Here is a 25,294-nt window from a genome sequence, read left to right as displayed (position 1 = left end):
CTATCAAAGTGCAGAATCTTCAACATTTTTAATTCAGTGGATATTTTAGATTTCACTAGTCCCTTTTCTTTCACTTGCTAGTCACATTTTAAAATTATTAATGAAATAACTAAAGTAAGTTTATACCACTTACGACTAGGGCAATAAAATTATTCGTTTAAAAAGTTACCTTTGTAAGTTTTATTCTTTTGGAAAATTTATTGGATTGAAAACTAATCTAGATGAAGTGTGAAAATATTTTTACTGCTTGAACATTTAAGATAAAATGGTATTCAGTCAGTTTGGAGTAGGTTCATTGAAATATCTGTTAATGACACCATCATTATTTTCTCTATTATATCACATTAAAAGCTTAATCATGGAGGTCAAACGAGTCACTTGTCATATATTCGGGCTTATATTTCCAGGTTCTCTGGGGCATGTTCCTCCTTCATACCACCACTGTCTCCTCCCTTGTTAGAACACTACTCTATCTCTAGGCTATTTCTTGGTCTCCTCAGGCCAGGCAGTCCATCCTATTCGCCACGGTCAGACCAGTCCTCCACAAGTGCACTTCTCAGTAGATCTTTCCCTGTTCCTCATCTAGTATGACCCTATTCCTTGAACTAATTCTAAAATGCTTTGCCTGATATTGCAGATCCTTTGTACTCTTTCACCACTCCACTTTTCCAGGCACCTTGGGATCAAACTCCAGAGTGCAATAACACTCAGAGGAATCCCTGTGCTTTCCTTCCTCTGTGACTTTACTTATGGGCCTCTCTGCTCCCAAAACACCTTTCTCAAATCTCTTTCCCATCACTGAACTCCCATGCCGTATATATAGGTAGATAGATAGAGAGATGATGATGATAGATAGATAGATAGATAGATAGATAGATAGATAGAGATATACACATACATACATGTACATGTATATGTATATATGCACATATGTATGTATATATCTATATAAGTATATATAGATATATATTTTTGTCATTATGCCCTGTGTTATAGTAATTCATGTACTTATCTTTTTCTTCTAAATACCTTGTCTTTCTTAACAGAAGTGACCTCTTCTAATTATCTATCACCAGGATAGCCTAGAACAGGCCCTGGCAGACAGTGGGCATTCAGCAGCATTTGCAGAATGAGTGAATAAAATATTGATCATTGCAGCTTCAATTTTATTAGTGTCCTGAAAACAAATACAAAGAGTTAAATGGGAGGACGTGGAAAGATATCTGAGGGAGAATAGAAATTTGAAATAAAGCATGAAAGACTTCGTTTTTTCTCAAAATAATCCATTTAACAGCTTAGTAATAGGAGCAAATGGATTTAAGCACACACTATGTCAGATTGTAAAAGAAAATTTGGATTTTGTGTTGCCTTTCTAACAATGAAAATGTGTGCATTTTATCCCCAATTTATAAACTGCAGAACTGTAGTAAATAGACTTGCTGACTGATGTAGATGAAGAATGACTGGGGTTCAGTTCCTCCTAGGGTAACCACATATCTTGGTTTGCCCTAAACCGCCTCCATGTGTGGTTGATATTCCAGATTAATTATGAATAGCAACTTCTTTCACTTTCAAAAACATTCTAGTTGTACAATACCTTATATGATTGTCCTAGTTTTTATACTTGTTGACCCTTGCTAAGACTTTGAAATCATATTTTATATAATTTGAATATACCAAGTGGAGATAACTTAGAGTTTCTTAATTTGAATACCTATCTTTATGAAATTGAACTAAGTTGTAACTTTCTATGTAAAAAAAATGTCCTCCTTAAGGAGTAACAAGAAGGAAAATGCTACAAAATTGGAGCTAGTCATTAAAGTTATTGTAATTCTTTTAGATTTCTTACTGAAAGAAATGAGATTAGTATTGCTGTTAATTTGGTCATGTCATTTCATAAACACGAGTCACATCTTTCACCTCACTGATTATGACAACACTAAACCTTATTTCCTAAGAAAACAATGAAAAGCAAATTTAATCTTCCAGGTTGGTTATTAAACAATATAACCATGGGTGCATTTACTTTACTAGGAATTTAGATATAAAAAGAAGATTCCCTATACTGTATATATGAATGTTATCAAAATACTGATGTTCTATTTTTGTTTGAAAATACTCATCATACACATTCAGATGATTGCCTTGCATTACTGAAAAGCGTTTGTGAAAGGTTGTGTTTAAGGTGAACATTTACATTTCAAATCTTTCCCAATGACTTCTATTCTGCTTTCAAAGAATTTTTTTCACAGGGCAAAGAAATAAGAGATATCTTTTTCAGTATAAAGCAAATCTCAGATAAGGATTCCTAATGTTCCTTCCTGAGGCAATATAATCTGGTGGAAGAAATCCAAACAAGGAGTCTGGTCCCAGTTCTAGGTATGTCTCTTGAAGGGACCATTTACCTCTTGAATCACAGCATTCTCACATTTGAGTTTCATGAGAATACCAATGTTAGTTTGAAAAAATTTACCATCATCTAGTTTTCCCATAGTGAGAACTTAAGGAAATTGAGATAAATGCATAGACGAAGCCTTAAAAATTTTACAAATATTTTAACATTTGAAATATATCAACCCACATTTTACAGATTTTTATAAAGAGAATACATACATTCATATGGCCACACATTGTTCTGTGTCTAGTACCATATTGTACCAACTGGTATGGTAACAAGTAGCACACCTCTCATATTATCTCTGACTTAACTTTAGTGTTTAGAACAAGTTAATCACATACATTTGCCAAATAGAAATGCCTCCAGCTTTATTCTTCTTTCTCAAGATTGCTTTGACTATTTGGGGTCTTTTATGGTTCCACACAAATTTTAGGATTTTTTTCTATTTCTATGTAAAATACCATTGGAATTTTGAAGGGGATTACATTAAATCTATATGTGGCTTTGGATAGTATTGACATTGTAACAATATTAATTCTGATCCATGAACACCAGATATCTATTTATTTGTGTCATTTTCAGTTTCTTTCATCAAAGTCTTATAGTTTTCAGAGCATAGATATTTCACCTCCTCGGCTATATTTACTTATAAGTATTTATTGTTTTTGATGCTATTGTGAATGAGATTTTTTTTTTTATTTCTTTGTTAATTATTTTGTTGTTAGTGTATAGAAACTCAGCTGATTATTGTGTGTTGATTTTGTATCCTACGATTCTACTGAATTTGTTTATTAATTCAAACAGTTTTTTGGTGGGATCTTTAGGATTTTGTACATATAAGATCATATTATGTACAAACAGAGATAATTTTACTTCTTTCTTTCTGATTAGGCTGCCTTTTATTTCTTCTTTTTGCCTAACTGCTCTGACAATAGGGGTGGTGAGATGGGGCACCCTTGTTTTGTTCCTCATCTTAGAGGGAACACTTTCACCATTGAGTGTTAGATTTGGGCTTTTCATATTCGGCCTGTATACATTCCATCTATACCCAATTTGTTGAGAGTTTTTAATCATGAAAGAATGTTGAATTTTATCTAATACTTTTTTTTGTATCTATTGATATGATAATATGATTTTTACCTTTCATTGTATTAATGTGGTATATCACATTTATAGGTTTGCATATGTTGAACCATCTTTGCATCCCAGGATAAATCCCACTTGATCATGCTGTATGGTTCTTTTAATGTGCTGTTGAATTCAGCTTGCTAGTATTCTGTTGAGAATCTGTGCACCTATATTCATCAGGGACATTGGCCTATAGTTTTCTTATTTTGTACTCTCTTTATCTGGTTTTAGTATCAGAGTAATACTGGCCTCATAAAATGAGTTTGAAAGTGTTTCCTCCTCCAATTTTTTGAAAGAATTTGAGGAGGATTGGCATTAACTCGTAGAATTCACCAGCAGAACCATCTTATCCTGGGCTCTCTTTGTTAGAAGGTTTCTAATTACTAATTCAATCTCCAACTCATTATTTGTTCAGATTTTTTATATCTTCATGATTAAGTGTTGGTAGGTTGTATGTTTCTAGGAATTTGTCCAGGTCTTCTAAGTTATCCAATTTGTTGGTATGTAATTGTTCATAATAGTCTCTTATGATCCTTTGTTTTTCTGTAGTCTCAGTTATAATGTCTCCTCTTTCATTTCTGACTTTATTTATTTGCATCTTCTCTTTTGTTCTCAGTCTAGCTAAAGGTTTATCAAATTTGTTTACCTTCAAAAACTCAACTCTTACCTTCATAGATCATTTCTATTGTTTTTCTTGTCTCTATTTCATTTATTTCTATTATTTTCTTTCTTCTAGTTTTGGACATACTTTATTCTTCTTTTTGTAGTTCCTTAAGGTATAAATTTAGATTCTTTACCTGAGATCTTTTTTTTTACTTAATGTAGGCATTTATCACCTAACTTCCCTCTTAGGACTGCTTTTGCTGCATCCTATAGGTTTTGACATGCTGTGTTTCCATTTTCATTTGTTTCAAGAAATTTTTTGATTTCTCTTTTCATTTATTCTTTGACTATTGGTTGTTGAGCAATGTGTTGTTTAATTTACACATAACTGTAAATTTTCCATCTTTTCTCCAATTATTTATTTCTACTTTCATACCATTGTGGTCTGAATATACTTAATATCATATCAATCTTCTGAATTTGTTGAACTTGTTTTGTGAACTAACATATGATTTATCTTGGAGAATATTCTGGATGTGTTTGAGAATAAAGTGCATTCTGCTTTGAGAACACATCCAGAATATTCTCCAAGATAAATCATATGTGGTTGGATTGAATGTTCTGTATATATATGTTAGGTTTATTGTTCTAAAGTATATTTCAAGTCGTTTCTTTATTGATTTTCAATATTTCCTTATTGATTGTCAAGGTTTTCTTATTGACTTCTTACTGATGATCTATCCACTGTTGAAAGAAAGGTATTGAAGTCTTCTATTGGTCCTATATTATTGTCTATCTCTTCAGATTTGTTAGTATTTGCTTAATATATTTAGGTGCTCTGGTGCTGAGTACATATAAATATATAATTATAATGTCCTCTTGATAAATTGCCCCTTTTAATACGATATAATGACCTTCTTTGTCTATTATTACAGCTTCGACTTAAAGTCTCTTTTATGTGATATAAATATAGCTACCCTAGTCTCTTCTGATTTCCATTTGCATGGACTATCTTTTTTTTATCCCTTCACTTTGAGCAGCAGATAGGCAGCAGATAGTTGGGTCTTATTTTACTTTTATCCATCCAGCCACTTTGTGCTTTTTGATTGGACGATTTAATCCATTTACATTTAGAGTAATTAATGATAGGTAAAGATCCATTAACGCCATTTTATTAGTTGTATCCTGACTATTTTGTAGTTTCCTTTTTTCTTCTTCCTCAATTGCTTTCTTCCTTTGTAAATTGATGATTCATTGACTTTATAATTGAGGTAAAAATAAGAGCAGAGACAAAAATTGTCTCTTTAACTGTTGCTTTAACTGTTAAATAATTGACAATCATAAGATATTATTACAGTTACTTACTTAAATAAGCACTGGGTCTTGGTTTCTGGCCTCCACATCTTCCTCCTTTTGCCTTACTATATGATTATTGTTTATTCTCACTTTGGGCTCCCCCTTAAGTCTCTGAGCTTCTTCAGTGTGGTACTTTGTCTTCTAAGTATGAAGCACATAGAAGTATGACTGAAGCAATGATTAAATCTCAAATATATTTATAGGCTAGCATATCTAAGGTTTAAGTCTTTAAGGGGGTTTAGAGGTGAAGCTCTTGAGATGTTCTCATTTTTTTTCATATAGTTGTTTTCTTCTTTGAATTAAATATTAGGGAAAATATCATTATAATTTTTTCTAATTGAAATTGCAAATTATTATTTACCATTCTAGTAAACAATTAAAAATATGTCACACACACACACACACACACACACACACACACACACACACAGTCACAAAGCTTCTTACTCTGCCTCTTCATTGACTAGTAGCGTATTTAAAATGTGATGAAGCAAATAAATATTTTGGCTCATCTTAAACCCAGAGAAAAATATCAACAGAAATAATGATGTTTACAGATGAAACATTGGACAGTAGTATTTTGAAAGACAACAAGAAATAATCTACACCTATAGTCATCATAGACAAAATAGATTGGGAAAATGCTAAGATGAGTGGCACAAAATTGGTAATCACTTTGAACTGAGATATGACACTTACCTATATCATTGGATTTTAAATGAGCATGTTTCATCTCTTAGGACAGGACATTTAAGGCAATTTCTGTTTGTACTTGGTGTTGATACAAGTCATAGAAGCCATTGTTTTGGGAGCCAAAGCTACCTGTGAGTTGGAGTTCTACAGCAGAAATTATTCACCAGCCAAAGTTAAAATTTGACAGGCCTCACAAATACTCTTTTGCCTGTGCTGTCATTATTCTTGCCCTCTTGACATTTCCTTTTCATATTTCTATTTGTTTTTCAGTAGCAAAATATTGAAAGTTAGATCTGTAACTTTTTTCTTTATTCTGTAAAACACATTGAAACCATTTGTTCTTTCACTCTCCTGAGAAGACCAGGTTTTAAAGTCATAGATTCTGCCCAGTAGGAAGTGAAGAATTTTATAGGAAGCAATAACAAAAAAGAGAGTTGCCATAAAAACTTCTTTTTAAAAAATGAATGTACTTTTAAAAGGAGAATTATTACAGCTGTCTTTTCAAATATAAAAGGAGTTTTAGTAATCGAATGATAATAAAAGATATTAGAGGTAGAACTTTAAAATAAAAATGAACACATCTGGATAAAAAATAATTAAATGGTCTTTGGACAGAAGAGAATTAAAATTAAGAGAAGTGTGAGGTAGAATTTGAACCATAAGAAGGTTGTAGAAGCACAGCAGATTTACTTGACAGAGGAAAGTGAAACCCATGAAGGTTAAAGATCCATTGATCATAGCTAGTTTGTAGCAAATGCTAGACAAAAGTTTATTTTATTTTCTTTAAAAAAAATTTTATGGTTATAAAAGTAATAGGTGTTCATTGTTTTATTTCTTTATTCAAATTCCCCTTTGGCATGCAAGTGATTAAGTGTTCTTTTCTAGAGTGTAAAATTGTCGAGTATATAATATTTCATCTTCCTCTTATAAACAAACTAAAACTAAAACATCCTACAAAGTGTGATTACCTGTGATTTATCTTATGAGAAAGGTCTGAAACTTCTAAATAACCATTGGAAGGATAATGCTTTTCCAAGCGGATATTTATAAGTAACCAAATGATCCATGAACAGCTGTTGAGCCTTTTTATAGCCAGGAAGTTCATAATCCTTAAAGAATTTTTCCTTTCTTTGACTTATACATGAATACCTGCCAAATAAACACTGTCGTGAATCCTTTTAAACAAAGTTTTAAATATGCTTTAAGAACATGTGAGCAAGTTAGTTGGGAAATTCAAAATAAAACTGTGATGCCCTGAGTGAAGACGTTACTGTTTGTAGTTAGAAAAGATTTAATCACTTCATGTGTGATATGCATAGAAATTAATAAAATCTCTCCCTTCACAATGAAAGTTGAAGGGACTCTAAACTGGTTTCTCTTCTTCAGATAACTTGGATGATCATCAGAGTTCCCATTGCTTACTTTCTTCTGTGTTAACTTGAAGGTCTAAATATTTCCAATGATGTACTTTGGGATTTGTCCACTTTAAATAGTTTAGTAAAGCAATTTCATGCAATAAAACCCAATGTTTGATGGGTAAACAAGTTCACAGACCTAGAGTAATTCATAGAAGTGGCATCATATGTGAATCTTCAATTAGCTTTACTATCTGACTCTCATAGGAGGAACTGCATTAACATTAGCCCCACTTCAAAACCAGGCTGGGTATTCCAGATTCATGTTCTATTTTTATGATTGTCAAAAGCAGAGAAAGTCATATGTTCTCTTATGGATTTCTCTCAGGTATGGAGATATTATTTTTAGTCATTTCCTGTATTTTTTCTTGAACACATGCATTACTATATAGTAGCCATAAAACAAAATGCAGACATCTCTAAAATAATAATGCAAAGTGATCCATACCTGATGGGTATTAGATCAATCACCTGAAAAACATTCTAGGAGGTTTTCTGACATCCATAGTACTTTGCTTATTTTCCAACTACATAAAATAAATTAACTTCATTAAATCCTCATTTTTTTCCTCCTATAAATAACCTGCCCATTAATTTGCAAGAAAATCTTTCAAAATTTTTTCTCCCAATAAGTTAAAGGTCTGATTGTATAACTCTGATTTGGAAAAATATATATATATTTAGGTATATTTGGAATTAGCCTGAAGTGAACTCATGTCATTCTCTACTGTTTGGTACCTGTGTCACCTCTCTGAGCCTTGGGTTCTTCATCTGTGCAAAGAAGATAGGATTAATAAGTAATTCTTAATATTAAATGATATAATATATGAGAACATGTAATACAATGGCTGGGAGATATACATATGTATATACAGAGAGAGATACCATATTTATATCCTTATTTATTTATATTTATATTCCACCATTTAACCATTGTAAGTCTCAATTTCATCACCTTGAATAGAGAGTATTTAAGGAGAAAGAAGAAAATAAAACTTCAGAAGAGAAACTTTATAGATGGTACTGTCTAATTAGGTACAAGCTGCACACAAGGAAGAATACTCTGTCACGCAGGCCCAAATGTAAGTGTGTCCTTTATTTAAAAAAATAAAATAAAAGGCCTCGAATGAAGCCTGTTTGGATCTCTGACTTCTGTCTTCTCTGTTCTTCCTTTTCCTGAACATCTCAAAAGAATAGTTTTATTCTCTACCACTTTTTAAAAATCTCATTCATTTCTCAGTCCATTTAAGTGAGATTTGAGGGTGAAAATTAACGCTGCATGAATGACCAAATCCAGTTATATCTTCTACTTCACTATCCTTTCATCGGTATTTGGTGCTGTTTGGTCATCTGCATCTTCTTGAAATGCTCTTTGTTATTGGTTTCCACAGTACCCCTCTGCCTTATCTTCTAATCATATGACAGCTCTACCTAGACTTAATTCAATTTCCTATCTCTAAGTTTGGGGCTATTATAGCCTTATTTCTCAGGGATGTGGGAAGAGTTAAACAAGCTGATCTGTGGCTCTTGGTATTCCAAGCCGGCAGGGAAAATGGAGCTGGAGGAATCCACAACGTGTGTCACACCACCACCAGCCCAGAGCCTCACTGGTACAGTGTTGCCTTAGAATCAATCCCTCGGCTCTCATTCTCTCTTGTTTGAGCTTCAGGCTTTCATGTGATCCCTTCTGCTTTTCATCTTTCTGAGATTTCTCAGTTTCCAACCCATCAGGGATTCCCTTTCTTATTTTAAAGCATCATTGTGATTTTTAATATATACTTTTCTATACATTCTAGGGTTTGGAGCAGGAGAGGAGATGATAGCCTATGCTAGCTAACATCAATGTACGTTAGTTTCTCCCATTAGACTTTTAGCTCCTTTCTTCCAGTCTTGTATATCTCTCATATTAGTTATATATTCAATATGTGTCTGTCAAATGATATTTTTTGTATGTTAAAAATAAAGTGAATGAATTATTAGTTTTCTTTTTAGACCAGAATAAGGACAACCCTAGTAGTAGTGGTGGTGGTGATGATGGTGGTGGTGGTAGCAGCAGCAGCAGTGGAAAATTAAAGGCAAACCTATGTTTGCCTTTAAATATATGTCTGAAGCATATATTTCAGAGGCAAATTCAAAGAGTTAGTAATTGTTGGAATGTGGAGTATTAGGGAAAGGCCTGGCTCAATATTAGATGTTCTTTTTAAGCATTAATTCCTGCAAATTAAAGTAAATTTTACTAGTATTTACTAAATTAAGTGTTTTATTGGTTTTTAAGTTTCATATATACCCTACATCAGACACTCATCTCAGTTTTACAACTTCGTGAACATTATATTTACTGATTTAAAATTTGACTGTAATAACTGATGGTGAGAATGTGTATTGGTGCAGCCACTCTGGAAAACAGTATGGAGGTTCCTCAAAAAGTTAAAAATAGAACTACCATATGATCCAGTAGTTCCACTTCTGGATATGTATCCAAAGGGAATAAAATCACTATTTCAATGTGATATCCATACCCCCATATTCATTGCAGCATTACTCACAATAGCCAAGACACGAAAACCTCCTAAGTGTCCATTAACAGATGAATGGATAAAGAAAGGTGGTATATACACATAGTGGAATATTATTCAACCACACACACACACACACACACACACACACACACACACACAAAGGAAATTCTACCATTTGCAGCAATATAGGTGGTCTGAAAGCATTATGCTAAGGAAGTCAGACAAAGAAAGACAGGTACTGTATATACTCACTTACATGTGGAATCTTAAAAAAGCTGAACTCAAAAAAGTAGTAGAATGGTGACTGCCAGAGGCTGGGGGTTGGAGGAAATGGGGAGATGTTGGTCAAAGGTACAAACTTCCAGCTGTAAGATGAATAAGTGCTGGGGATTAATGGTGACAATAATTAACAGTACTGTATTATATACTTGAAAGTTGTCTAGAGCAGGGGTCTCCAATCCCCAGTACTGGTCTGTAGCCTGTTAGGAACTGGGCCGCACAGAAGGAGATGAACAAGGGGCGAGCAAAGCTTCATCTGTGTTTGCAGCCGCTCCCCAGGGCTAGCATCACCACCTCGGCTCCACCTCAGATCATAAGGCATAAGATTCTCAAAGGAGCATTGGTTCCTGGTGCCAAAAAAGTTGGAGACCACTGGTTTAGGGAGGATCTTAAATGTTTTCTCCACAAAAAAAGTAATTATGTGAGAGAATGGAGGTGCTTAGTAAGCTTATTGTGATAATCATTTCACAGTATATACATATATGAAATCGTCATATTTCACACCTTAAATTTTCCTGGATTTCAATAATATTTCAATAAAGCTGGAACAAAATAAGAACAGAAAAGAAAATCGTAGTCTAAGGTCTCAATTATTCTGCATACAAGCACAGGTCGTGATATTCCCATAATACGTAAATAAACATGAAGGTTTTATACTTTTTTTTTTCATATTCTATTAAATTTTCTTTTAGACCCAAAGATTTTGAAGTGGCTTCCACTTCTACTGTGATCTAAAAATGTTTTCCCTTCAGCTATCTGCTAGCCATGGGCACATAGATAAATTCAGAAATAAATATTTTTGAGCAATATATTTCAGACTCTATGTTGAGCATTGGTAAACCAAAAATAAAAAAGATACCCTCTTGCATAAAGGAGCTCACAATCTACATATGGAAATAGGAAGACATATATAAGTACACAACTGTGAGACATATACAATAATAAAATACATAAGTGATACAGACAAACCAGTGACTAACTCTTTGGGGAATGGTCAGAGAGGACAGGGCACCTGAGAAGAATTTCTAATAAGCACATATTTAAGGCTAGAACAAGTGCAAACATGTGAAGGCATCAACAAGCACAACGGGTTCAAGGAATTACTAATAGTTTTGTCTAACTGAGGAGTAAGTTTTGAGAAGTGAAGATACAGGATGAGGCTGGACAAGTATGCAGAGGCCAGATTTTTTTTTAAAAAATGCCTTTTATGTCATAATGAGAAACTTGGACTTTATACTACAGGCAAGGGAAAGACAATTCCATATTAGAAGAAACGTGTTGGAGTCTGATTGATATTCCAGACTGAACCGGTTTTGTAAGAGTGTGGGAAAATTTGGAAGAACAAAACCCAAAGACAAGAGACAAATTGGGGCCAATTTGAATAGTTCAGGTGGGAAATTGAAAGGTAGTAGGAATGGTAGAGTATAGATTCAAATAAATAAACAAAATAACTGGCTTTTTAAAATAAACAAAAATTATTTAGGCAGACTGTTATCTTTCCCCTGCATGACAAGTGGTTATGAGCCCTATTTTCTTTATATCAACTACTAACAAAGTCATTCTGGCAAACTTGACACTCAGCATGTTTTGTCCTCTTTGATAAATGTTCCAGGGAGCCAAGACAGTCTCCTGTCAAAATTGATAAGTGAGATGACAGTGGGGAATGCAGTCTTATTTGTAATGGCACAGCTGCCAGCACTTGCAGCTTCTTTACCTCTAGACTGGTCTGTCTTGCTCTGAGACTTTTCTATTTTCACCCAAATAGCCCCAAAACACACTGAGGCCATGCGTACCTATGTGAGATAATTATTCCAGAGTAGTCTGTGAGTGCAGGAGGAGGATAAAGAGGCTGCTTTCATTAGGTTGTTTTCACAACTGAAGAGTTTCAATAACTTTAAAAGGGAAAGCATGAACTTGACCAATTCTCTGTAGGCATTTAGCAAAATAGGTAGTAAATTCTGTGAAATAGAAAAAACCAGGGATTACTATAAAGTGTACTTCGAAAATCCTAAAATGTTCATTACCTCATGCATGGAAAGTATCTAAGGAATTTGGAGCTTTTTTTGCTTTTTTTTTTTTTTTGATTAAAAAGACTTAGCTCTGAACAATAGAGTGGCTGGTGTTTTTAAATTAAATACACTGGAAGGCATTTAAACTTCATCTTCTGCTTTTGTGAAGGAAAGAAATGAAAGTCTCAGAGGACCACCCCAGCGCTGATGAGAATAGAAGTCTACAGTGCAGCTCTGGACAATTTTCCTCTCTTTCCTCTTTGCAAATGGGATTGTGGTTAGCTATGAACCTGAATACACTTCTCTCAAAACCTAGGAAGGAAAGAGCCAAAATTTAAATAGAGCAACAGCAGGATTTTGATCTTCCCATGGCGTGGTCAGTAACGAAGCTTCCATTCACAGTGGAAAGTTGAAAAATTTTTCAGTGAATATTTTCTTTAGACGAGATGCTTGCAACAGGAAAATTTTAATTATGGCAGGTATCCACTGTTTCTCATTCCCAGACCATCTTGCCTCACATTGTTTACATTAGGAAACCATATTTTTAACATGAAACTGTCCCTTTTTTCCCCCCTAGAAATCAAATAATGATTCTTTGAAGCTACAATGTCCTTGACCTTCCAGCACACAGCAGTGAATTGCAAGGTTTTCTCTGTCACACTTAACTTTTGACAATCGTCATAACCCTGATAATGTTCTCAAGATTCTGCCTTTCTTCTGCTGCAGATGTTTGTTCAATCGATGGTTAAAAATGATTTTTCATTGAGATTTTTTTAAGTCTTTCCTATGATATAGCCTTTACACTCTCCTACTGAGATTATTCCAAGACTTAATAGACTATCATTAGAAAACATTTTATAGTATTCAAATTGGCTTTTCCTATGTTGCATTTTATCCAGTTTTTCCTCTCCATTGCCCATTATAGAAGTAATTTGCAGAATTTCTTCATTTTAGCCAGGAACTTACAGAGGGAGCAACTACCTGGGGTGCTAGATACCAGTAGCATTGCCAAGCTGGAAAGAACAGAGCCTTTTAGGGCTAGTATATATTCTATAGGTGTGTGTGTGTGTGTGTGTGTGTGTTTCTGGATTTCCATGTGTACATAAAGTACTGTATCTATATATTACACATTTCTTGTCGCCTTTATAAATTCATAGACACATTGTTCCTTCAGACCCTTTCTCCCACACATGTATTTGTCCTAGATTAGAGATAGAGTTAAATTTGAAAACGCCTACTGGTGTTACGAGACTAGTAGAACAGCACTTTAAGTGCTATAGTAGGTCACGTGCCTTCTTTAGTTTTCAGAATGGTGTCCTTAATATAAAGTGTCAGACACACTTAAAAGTTGTTTTACAGAAGTTCTGTAGGGTTTTCGCATTCATTCATGGAATGTTTACTTTTTATATCATGTAAGGTAGTGTTGAGATAAAAGAAATATAGTGGCTACCTCCAGTATTAATATCTATTATTCATTTTAAGTGCGTGGATAAGTTGCCAAGTTTTCTTAGAAAATGCCCAGACGGTAAACTAAAACAGACAGTAAGAAAACAGTACTTTTTCTGGCTGTATCCTTTGAAAGTTTTTAGAGTTCTTTAAGTCACCTCTCAAAACTCTTTTAGAAACTTCTGGGAACCCTCAGGGTATGTCTCACTTATGCTCTCAAAACTGCCTTTCTGCCACCCCATAAAATCTGACATTTTTCTTCTTTCTGACTTCAACTACGATGTTCACACCTTCTGCTGGACCTGATATTCTGATGCCCATCCTCTCCGACTCTCCATTTCTGAGAGGCCCAGATGGATCATGCAGATCACTAGATACTTGCCATGTCCTGTTCCAAAAGTTACCTCAGGAGAAAAAACAACTTTTGTCTGTCTTTGTGATTTTGGTGTCATAAAGAGCTAAAATGTCTTTTATTTTTACTTGTTCTCTATGGCACTTATAGGACAGTGGTATAAGAGTATAATGGCAGATCTAAAAAGAGTCTGAGTGATACTGTGCTACAATGTCAACTTTCCTTCAAAAAGAGATGCAATAAACACCTGTCTACTCAATACCCAGTTCTAGAACAGAAACATTACCATGACATTATAGCCCTGTGCATTCCTCTCCCTAATCCTGTCTCCTTACCTTCTCCCACAGAAGTAACCACTATCCTGAATTTTATTTTCATCATCTTGCTTATCTTTATAATTTCATCACATAAGTTTGTAGCTCTAAACAATGTGTTCTTTAATTTTGCATGTTTCTGTACATGTAACCAAATTCAATGTGTTCTTCTGAAACCTATATTTTTTATTCAAATTGTGACCCTAGTGCCTAGTTAATTCAAGTTGTTATGTATAGCTGTAATTCATTCATATTTACTGTTATATTATTAACATTTATGAAAATGGCATAGTTTATGCAATCACTTGGTGGGCATCTGAGTTGTTTCCAGCTTTATAGTATTACAATGTTACCATAAACATTCTTTTATGTATAGACCAGTGCATATGAGAGCTCTCTAGGAGAATTCCTGAGCATAGGATATGTACATTTACTAAGCAGTGAGTGCTTGAGCCAATTCTAACTCCTATCAACCACGCCGAGGTACTCCTGGGGCATCATACTCCTAAAAATTCTTGGCATTTTCAGACTTTTCATTTTCTCCGCTTGTTTTAAAATGGTATTATGGTTTAAAATCTTCATTATTCTGATTCCTAATGAGATTGAGCATCTTCTCATATGCGTATGGGCCTATTCAGTTTTCTTCTTCTGTATAATACCATTTCAAGTTTTTTGCTTACTTCTATATTGATTGTTTTTTATAGATTTTTTTGAATTCTTTATATATTATGAAATCAATCCTCTATTTGTGTTATAAATATCTTTTTACGGTTTGTGACTTGTTTTTCCATTTTTTATGGTATCTTATGATAAACCAAAGTTCCTAATTTTAATGCAGTAAAATATGCTTCTTTACGTTTGATGCTCTAGGTTTTTATATCCCTCCTGCCCAAATAAAAGTAGTTCCTATTTTGTATTCTAAATTTTAAAAATAATTTTGCTTTTCACTTTAATCTTTGATCCACAAAGAGTATTTTTTATTATGGTCATAGTTTGGAGCCCAAATTTATTTTTTCTCAATATGAATAATATGTTCTCCTTGTCCTACAAATTGAAAGTCTACCTTTTACCTGATATGTAATTACAACTCCATCATAAATCAACTTTCTGTACATGTGTGAGTCTGTTTCTGGTTTCTTCTATCTGTTCCACTGGTCGATTTGTCAAACCATGTGTTATACTACACCATCTTTTTAAGTCGTATATAGTATAGCTTTATAAGAAGTCTTGGTAGCTGACTGGATAATCCATCTTACCTTATCCTTCTTCACAAGTATATTTAGTATCATTGTCCTTTGCAGTTCACAGAAATTTTTTAATTAACTTTGCAAATGCACAACAATATTATGGGGCTTTTGAATCTGTACATCAGTTTAAGAAGAATTAACTATGTTATTGATTTTTCCAATTCATAAACAGGAGCTCTTCTTTTCTCAGGTCTTTAATGTTTTGCAATAGATTTTGTCATTTTCTCCATAAGTTGCTTAAACATCTTTTTATTAGCTTTATTCCTAAGTACTGCATATTTTTTCTGCAGTATTATATAGTAAATAGATCATAGACTCTAGAATCCCAGCTCTTTCATTTCCTAGTTCTGTTATCTTGAGAAAAATCACTTAACTTCTTTAGGCTTTAGTTTTTTCATATGTAAATACAGATATTTATATACCAACCTTTATGATTTTTGTGAGGGTTAAATGTATTCTAAAGTGGTTAAAGCACTGTTGTGTTAGCTATTACTATATTGAGGAGAACCTTTTCATAAAATGTTAATTCATGCTTGAAAAAATATATTCTCCATTTACATAGATTATTAATATTAATAATATTACATAGTTTATACATTAGATCAAGCTTGTTAATCATATTGTTCAGATCATCTATATCCTTAAACTTTGATTACCTGATTTATATACCAGTTACCATTATAGTAATAGATTTGTCAAATTCTATCTCTAATTCTATCATTTTTGTTTTTACAATATGAGGTACATCCAAGTCCAGAGTGTTTATTTCTTCCCGGTCGATGTCACTTTTCTTAAAAGAAATTATGTGGTCACCCTCTTTATTTCTTGTGATGCTCTTTGTCCTATAATATATTTCACCTGGTAATAATATAGCTACATCAGCTTTCTCATAGTATTTCGTGGCATATCTTTTTGCCAACATTTTACTTTCAACTTTTCTGAATTGTGTTTTACATGCGTTTCTTATAACATCTTGTAACTTCTCGTTGAAAGTATTTCCTGTTATCTTTTCCATGGCTGGATTGTTGTTCTTTTGCACTAGTGGTGGTGGTAGTTTGTTTTTCATTTCCACTTCATCATTTTTTGTCTTTTAACTATGCCACAGTTTATTCTTATTATAATTATTTCTAAATTTGGATTTAATTCCAGTATCTCATACTGTGCTTCATTTGTTTTCTGTTTTCTGTTTCTTTTTCTTTCCTTTTTAATCTTTTAGGTGAACTGATCATCTGTTTCTCTCATTTCATTTTTTCACTTTGGCCGAATTAGAAGTAATATATACTGTTTCTGTCCTTTAGTGTATAGCTTAAGAAATCTTAATTTATCAATTGTTATAATTAAATAGTATCTTTACCCTTCTCCTAAACAGGAATACTGGGACTCAAGAACACTTAAACTCTAACCAACCCCTCCCAGCCTATATGCTAACTTTATAAACATTTTAATATTTTCTGGCCTAGTTTTAACTCTTTAAACCATTATACTCCACATTTGTTTATATTTTCTTTACCATTATTTCTTTTTACATCTCAGACCTTCTGAATTTGAAATATATCTTTGAGTTTTCTTTAGTGAAACTCTGCTATTGACAAAATATTTTGCTTTTTTATTTATTAAAAATATTTTTTACCTTTGTTCTAAAAAGATATTTTTCCTGGGTATAGGACTCAAGGTCAGCAGATGTTTTGTCTCAGCACAATAAAGATATCATTCCACTGTATCTTTACTGATACACAGTACAAAAACAATGCACAAGAAAAACACTGATCCTGAATATTCCCGAATCAGTTCTGGAATATCATCAGCCTTTATCTTTATGTTTCTTAACTTCTATTTCCTATTTCTTTTTTTTTTTTAATTTTTTGTCTCCTTGTGCGCACACTAGGTAATTTTGTCAATCTATCTTCCAGCTCAGTTGATTAATTCTTTCCTCAGGTATGTCTAATCTGCTATTAAACATATCCATTATATTTTAATCTCAATTATTATAACTTTCATCTCTGTAAGTTTTAATTTTTGGTTTCTTTTTTTGCTCACTCTTTACTCATATTTGCAATCATTTCTCCAACTTCTTTTATTATGTTAAATCTCCTGTATATATTTGCAGTGTCTTTATAATTAGGAAGCTTGCTTAATTATTATTTTTCTCCTGCTAGATCTCACTCATAGTGTATTATGTCTTTGTATATTTTGTAAAATTTGATTCTAAACTCATTTTAATTCCAACTTTATCTCTGAGACCGTTTGAGGCCTATGTTTCACCAACCAGATAGTGTGACTTTGTTTCTACCATAACTCCTTGAGATATCACCCTCCTAGGATTACTTTAAGCTGAATTATCAGCTTTAACTGTTTTAGATATTACTTCAACTTTCCAGGTAGTGCAAATTGGAGCTTTGCATGGGAACCAGCTTGCTCTGGAGCATTCTCAGATGAGACTTTTGTCCCTTTGATTCAAGGCCAGAATTCACGATAGGCTATTTTCTTTGCAACGCCTCAAGAAAGAGGTGCTGTATTTCTTGTTCACTGTTGCTATTGGGACTTCCAGCTTCCTTCCTCTTGTCTTCTATTAGACTCTCCATCCTGAGTGTGCCCTAGACTTTGTCTCCTGTTCATCATGCCCTATGAAACTGTGGACATTGAAGCCTAGGTTCACTTAAATCAGTAAATTCTCTCAAAATTAAAATCTGCTTCCGGATTATTCTTCTCCATATTCTCACCTTCACTCATTTGTTTTGACCTCTGAGTATTTACTGTTATTTTGTCATCTCATCAATATGTTAAAAATAATAAAAGAAGGTTATCAGCATCACTAATTGTTTTCAGCAAGAAGGATCTTCACAGTACCTAGCACAACATAACTGCCACATATGAAATTCCTATTTTGAGAGTCCTATTTCTTGAATCTTTGTTTCCTTAGTATCAGTTTTTTTCACAGGAAGACTCTTAAGCCCTATTTTACAAATAGGTTCTAGCAGGCCATCTTTACCAGTCTTCTTGACTTATCCAGAGGTAACTGAATCCTAATGTGAAAACATTATAGGCCCATAAATTGGGAATGTCCCTGTCTTCCCTAACAACAAGCAAGTTTGAGTATGATATATATTGAAATAGAAATGCAGAGATCTCTGTGTTCTCAGATGGATGAAGACATTCTGGGTGATGAAACTGTGGTGGAAGTTTGTTTGAAACATGCATGTATTCAGCAAACAGGCACTTAACTGCTTGCGAGGTCCTACAAAGTTAATACATTTCCTCTACCTTTTGTAAGTTTATGATTTGTTAGATCTTAAGTTAAATATAGGTAAAATTTTAATTGGGATGGTAAGTGAAGTGGCATATATTTTTTGAGGAGGAAGAAGATATGACAGATATAGGAAATTATTCCTATTCTGGTTTGGCCAGATCATGAGATCTTTGAGCAGAGAGCAGGAGAAGTTGGGGAAATGTTTGGGATCAGATTATAGAGGACCTGGAGAGTAATTCTTAGGAGTTTGGACTTAACATAGTACTGATTATAAGACTTTAAAATAAAGGGAAGAGATTATATGTGTCCTGTTTTATTATTTAGAGTTTATCATGATCATTTCCATGTTATAAAAGTTCTTCACTCATAATGTTCCATTGTTTAGCTATTCCCTTATTTATTCAAGAACTCCCACATTGTGGACATTGAGGGCATTTATGACATTTTGCTATTACAAATTATGTGGTAGTGAATAGATGCTGATATATGTCAGGTTAATTTTGACAATCCATGTTTTTGTATGTAGTTACCAAACCAGACTACAGAATACATAGTGAAATGATTGAAACTAATTTTCAAGTGGCCAAAATGATCAGATTAATCTCATTAACAATAAATAGAGAAACATGCCTATTCTTCAAAGGCCCAAAGAAAAAGCAGTTGATAAAGGAGTTGGGCAAATAACCATAAAATAATTTTAGTAAATAAATATGTTAAATAAAAAAGTAAATTAATCTGATCATTTATTTTATTTATTGTCTATTCCATGTAGTAAAATGCTACTCAAATTCCTTCAAAATGACACATTGACATCATGATTATGCAATAAATACCTACACAACAGTCACTGGGAAAATTATACCATTCAGAATAAAAATTAATACATATATGTGAGAATATATACATTCTTATGAAAATTTACTAGGTCACAAAAGTTTATACCATCACTTGTTTTGCATTTTTTAAGAGATGATAAAATAATAGTGGTAAATATTAGAGTCTATTGTTAATCATGAATCCTATGGGTACAGATAAGGAGCTATTACCAAACTTAGAAAATATGTATACATGCAATTTTGCCTTTAAGTGATGTTATATACATTTTGAGAGAGCTACTCCAGTATTTAAGACTGCACATACTTCCTCCAAATGAACTTTCTCCCTTCTAAGAATGGGTGTATTTAAAATGCATATCTTGCTTCCTGGTTAAAAAAAAAAACAAAAAAAAAAACTCATTGACTGTCTTGAGTATTTTAAAGAAAAGGTAAAACTGTTTAATGAAACATTAAGCTTTAACTTTCACATTTTATAATATTTGCTATATTTTAAAATAAATCTATTTTGGGGGGGTTAATTTTCTTAGATCAGCAATATCTATGATGTAATGTGAACTCATTTAATTATACAAAAGTTCTACTTTACCAAACAAGAAAAAAAATGAGAAAAAAATAATTTCAGAACAATTATTATGACATTTATGGGATCTTGACAGGTTTAAAAGTCTTGTACCTTTTCTGTTATGATGACCATGGGAAAACTCCCTAGCCCCAACTATAAATTAGCTTAGAAACACTTGCAATGATAGCCCTTGCCTCATTAGAAAAGCCTATATTTCCTGCTCCAGTAACCAGCTCATGGAAATGAAATTCATCTTGTCAACAGGTTTATTTATTTCCCCTTCTTCTTCTTTTTTTTTTTAATCTTTCCTTTATATTTCCTTAATAACACATGCTGGGAAAGTTCCTGAATGGTTTTCATATAAAGAGAAGTTCCGAGGGGGATTGAAAAATTTCTGTTGTGTCAACATAAACTTGGGCGTCTCCCAGTCTGGAACTCAACGTATAATATCTGAAATAGATAAATGTAAACCCTCCATTTCTCATCCATCAGATCAGGAGATATTCAGGTCTACTAACTGATTTTAATGCATGTTATTAGAATTTTATTGCCAGTACAATAAAATGCAGTGCATTTCATGTACATAATAGACCGGCATTAAAAAAATAACTAGGAAATGCTGCTCCAAAAGAAAGAGATAGAAAAGGAATAATCTAGAATCTGTGCTATCAAAAGAATTATTTGGCCACTTGGGATCATGCCAGCAGCAAAACGTGGAACCTACCAAATATGAAAAAAAATGCTTGAATTAAGAATCAGCCAGTTACCTACAATTAAAAGCTATATATTTACAAAAAAGTTTGTTATTTTACACTGTGACAGTAATCTGAAGATGTGGAACACCAAGCAGTCTTTTAATAATTAATCTTGTGGATCAAATTTCTTCCTCTCAGATGCTATAATAAAGTACCATATTTTTGGATGATCATATGATCAAAACAATATTTTGGATTTTTGTCATGAGAAAATTAAATTCATTATTTGACCGTATTTTTAACCAACATCATAAATATTGGGTACAAAAATATAATAATATAAAAGATCTCTTTTTTAGATCCACTTCTAGGAACACAGATTTATTCTATGTAATGTTTTATGATGTAGTTTCTGTGTAACTTTTCTAATTAATCTGACCCACTATGAAGAAAACAGTGCATTTTCACTATTTGTGACAGAAAAAAAAATCCATTGCATATCAACATATCGACCCAACATGAAGCATAATAAATGGAATTTATCTGATAAATTTAGATTAATGTCTCCATTCAAGTTCAAAAAGTAGTTTATGTTAACTTGCCCCACATTTTTTTCTTTCATTAACTTTTAGCCCAAGTTCATAGTCTACTATCTCTCCTAAACTCTGTGCCCTTTGGAACAGTCTTTCAGTCCTATCAAACCTAAATGTACTCTTTCTTGGGTGTGTATTAAACTACAGCCTTGTTTCTTCATTCTGCCTTCTTTGCCACTTGATCCTTACCCATGTATCCCACCTCTAGAGATAAGCAACGTCTCAACATCTGTGCCAAATATTTAACAGGACTTCCAATATTCCAAAATGTTAACTGCCAATGACATTGTTTCCCATTAGATAAAGTAATGATAACCTTTACCATCATAGCTTGTCACACAAAGTTGATGTTTATAACCTATGTAAGTCCTAGTTTACCAAATTCCCTTGAAGATGCTCTTGAGGATCATTTTCTGAATGCTTGGCTTTTGCTGTTATTCCTCTACAATGCTCACTCTGCCACCCAGAATAGCTATAGATTGTTTATATAGACCCTTAGAGGTGTAAATGTCTGCCTCTTCAAAATGATGTGGTTTTTTTTTTCACTTTCAAGCAGCATCCCAAACAGTAGATGGTATCTCATTAGCTGATCTCCTTAACTGAAAACATAGCCAGCTCAAAAGCATGACCATGAATGTCACCAAGAATTGCAATCATTGAATCGGGGACTATCATTACACAAAGGTGTACCCTGTCTGTTTTGACCATTTACTTTGTAGAGAGCACATAGCTAATCTCAAAGAAATGCTGTTAACACTTTCTTTTGAAAAAGCTATTTTCAGTAATTCAAAGAAAAGACAGTTTACAAATGCCAAGAGTAGAGATACAATAAAGATAGCAGGACCAGGTGAAAAACAGTACTATCAAAATGATGGTAGATATTCGAGCTTCTCAGAGAATGAACAATACTTTTATGTAAAAGTTTGGTATACTGTATCTTCTTTTTAAATTTGCTGCAGACATGAAGGGTTGAAAGAACACTAAGAAATTTTTTAATTCAAGCCCTTCTCTCCTTGAGTCCTATATTCATCATCCTGATTCAGTTAATATTACAGCAAACATCAGCTTCTCAATCTTGCTCCTGCCTCCTCCACACATCTTACTTAAGTAACATGCCTCTATCAGCTTCTCTCATTCCATGCAGTGATTTTGCCACCCCAACACACTCTTCTCTTGGTACCCCTCCAGACCTCTATCCCAGATGAGAATTACTTAAAGTATAATATAAGGACCAGTAAAATCACCATGCTTCTGCTGAAGCTATTCTTCCAAACTGCAAACCAAACGGTATCTCCTTTACGATGACTCCTCTTTCCTTTTTACAGAGTCCAAATAATTTAACATGTTGTGGTAAGCCCTCCATGATTTGGCCCTTGTTTACCTCTCCAGTTTTGTCATTCATCATGCCCCCTCATCTACCCCAATCTTAAACCTTTAGCTTCATACACATTAACTACTAAAATTCCTCTAACATGACATGCTGTTTCCTATTTTTGTGTCTTTGTATGTTCTGTGTCCTTTGCTTGAAAATTTGGTTTTGGTGAACACCATGGTCAATTCCATTATCTCTTCCAAGGTGCTTTTATTAGGTTCTTCCAGGAACTCCCAATCTAGAGCTGACCACTGTCTCTATTGGGTTTCCTAATAGCCCAGCCCATGTGGATTTATTAATGTATGTGTGTGTGTGCATAGCAATGAGAATGATCTAATAAGGAAAGAGATAACACAAGAGAAAGAGGAGGAATAATTCCATGAGAAAAACTCTTGAAAAATAAAAACGGAATAATAAAGCATGCATGGAGGCATTGGCTTTTGGTAGAATTGGGAATTTTTCTTTCATTGTAACAGAGGTACAGACTACATTGTAACAAGGTGGTTACAGACAAATTTAGATCCATAAACTGAGTGGAGAGAAGATGCAGTAGTTTCCATTTTCTGGCTTCTTTTTCTCCATGAAGCATAGAACAGAATGATTGGCTTAGAGTGAAAAGAGAGAAGGCAGTGTAGCAGAGAAAAGGAGTGTGAAATGCCAGTCTAGGAGAGTGGAAAGTCGAGGCAGTGATTATCCACTTGTGTCCAATGAACTATGAGGTAAAGTTATCAACTGAGAGTGGGCAGGTTCCGTTGAAAATTCGAGAAAAGAGGTACAGCCTGACAAGGGAAGTGTAGTGTGATCGTCAGGCAGCATTGATGGCCCATTTGAGATTTGTGGCAATGATTTTACAGTGAAAGCAGTCAGCGTGGTCAGCATGGTTGTGCATTTTCCTCCGGGACCATGCGGCTGCTGAGGTGGGAATACAAGGAAGTGAATAGTTGGGCTTAACCATGATTGAACTTTTGCTGGATGATATAGCAGAGACAGAGAACACAGGAGTTGTGGTTTTTTATAAAAGATTATTGTGACTAATTGTGGATCCAAGCTAGGCAAGGAGACAAGGGAGAGCATGAGGGAATTATTGATAGTGAAAAGTGGAAGCATCAACAGGTTCAAGGTCTAGTGAGAGAGCAAAAATGCGAGTGGGGATGCAAGCATTCTTAGGCTGATCAAGAGTGGCAGTGGCATGCTTAAAGTGAATATATTAAAAACTAAAGCAACTATGGAAATGACATTTTATGAATAGTTCTTTTACATATTGCTTATTCCATGTTGAACTATTTTGAGGGAGACCCCTACACCAAGAACTCATATAAATCACAAAATCCAGCCACAAATGACTGTGGATATTTAGCAATGTCATTATAAGCTAACAAATGATCATTTTAATGTTTGTTCAAAACTCAAGATTCAGCTGTGAAAAACCCTGGGTTTCTGGATTCTTACAAAGGTAAACCTCATGATCCTAGTACCTAAAAGCAACTACAGTTTTCTCAAAAGATACAATAACCAAAATAGAAAAATGAAGAAAAAATAAAACCATATATGATGTAAACAGAAGCGCTTCCCTGGTTTCCTCACATGCTTTTGTTCTCTGTTGAGACAGAGCAGGACTGGGTGAGAGCCCATAAGGGGACAGGTGTCCATGCAGCTGGCCTGATTCTCTAGTTGGTGCAGCAGCAGTAACAATAAAAAAACGGCATACCATTTTTCACACTCACCTTGATTTTAAGGTTCCCATTTCTATCCCTGGTCCATTATTTATGACATCAGTTATTGATTACTGGGATCGTGAATCCATCCCTTCCCCAATTAGCAGTGTAAACAAAATTATCTTTTTTTTTTTTAACAAAAGAAGGTATAAAATCCATTCAAAATGGGTAATGTATGACTTCCTCAGGTGATTCAGAACCCACGGTGAGAAGCAGAGAAACTGGAATTATAAAAATGTGACAATTTTATCTCCCAAAAACTGCAGAAAAATCTCTAAGAGTAGGAAGGAAATTGAGGATAAAACACTGCCTGCATTTCACAATATCATTGAAAAAGAAAAAGTGTTGAACAAGAGGTTGAGGTTAGGGATATTCGTGTAAAGACGTGGCCACATTGCTTTTGCTTTTACCCTAATGTAGCTCTAGAAGCGTGATTTAATTACTAGTTGTAGCAACTTGTTTTGAATGTTTAGAGTTGAGGTGTGTGTCCTGAAATGCTGTCATCATAATGATTT

At 33.7% G+C, this 25,294-nt stretch overlaps 1 protein-coding gene across 2 annotated transcripts in view; it reads left to right on the top strand.

Annotated features, from left to right (window-relative positions):
- The window catches only part of PDZRN4 (PDZ domain containing ring finger 4), a 327,717-nt gene that overhangs the window by 276,520 nt on the left and 25,903 nt on the right, over positions 1-25,294 (top strand). The window lies entirely within an intron of this gene.

The sequence above is a fragment of the Pteropus alecto genome, unplaced genomic scaffold, assembly GCF_000325575.1.
Source record: "Pteropus alecto unplaced genomic scaffold, ASM32557v1 scaffold196, whole genome shotgun sequence".
Classification (NCBI taxonomy): domain Eukaryota; kingdom Metazoa; phylum Chordata; class Mammalia; order Chiroptera; family Pteropodidae; genus Pteropus; species Pteropus alecto.
The sequence above is the reverse complement of the archived record's forward strand: the minus strand, read 5'-3'. Positions and strand labels throughout refer to the sequence as shown.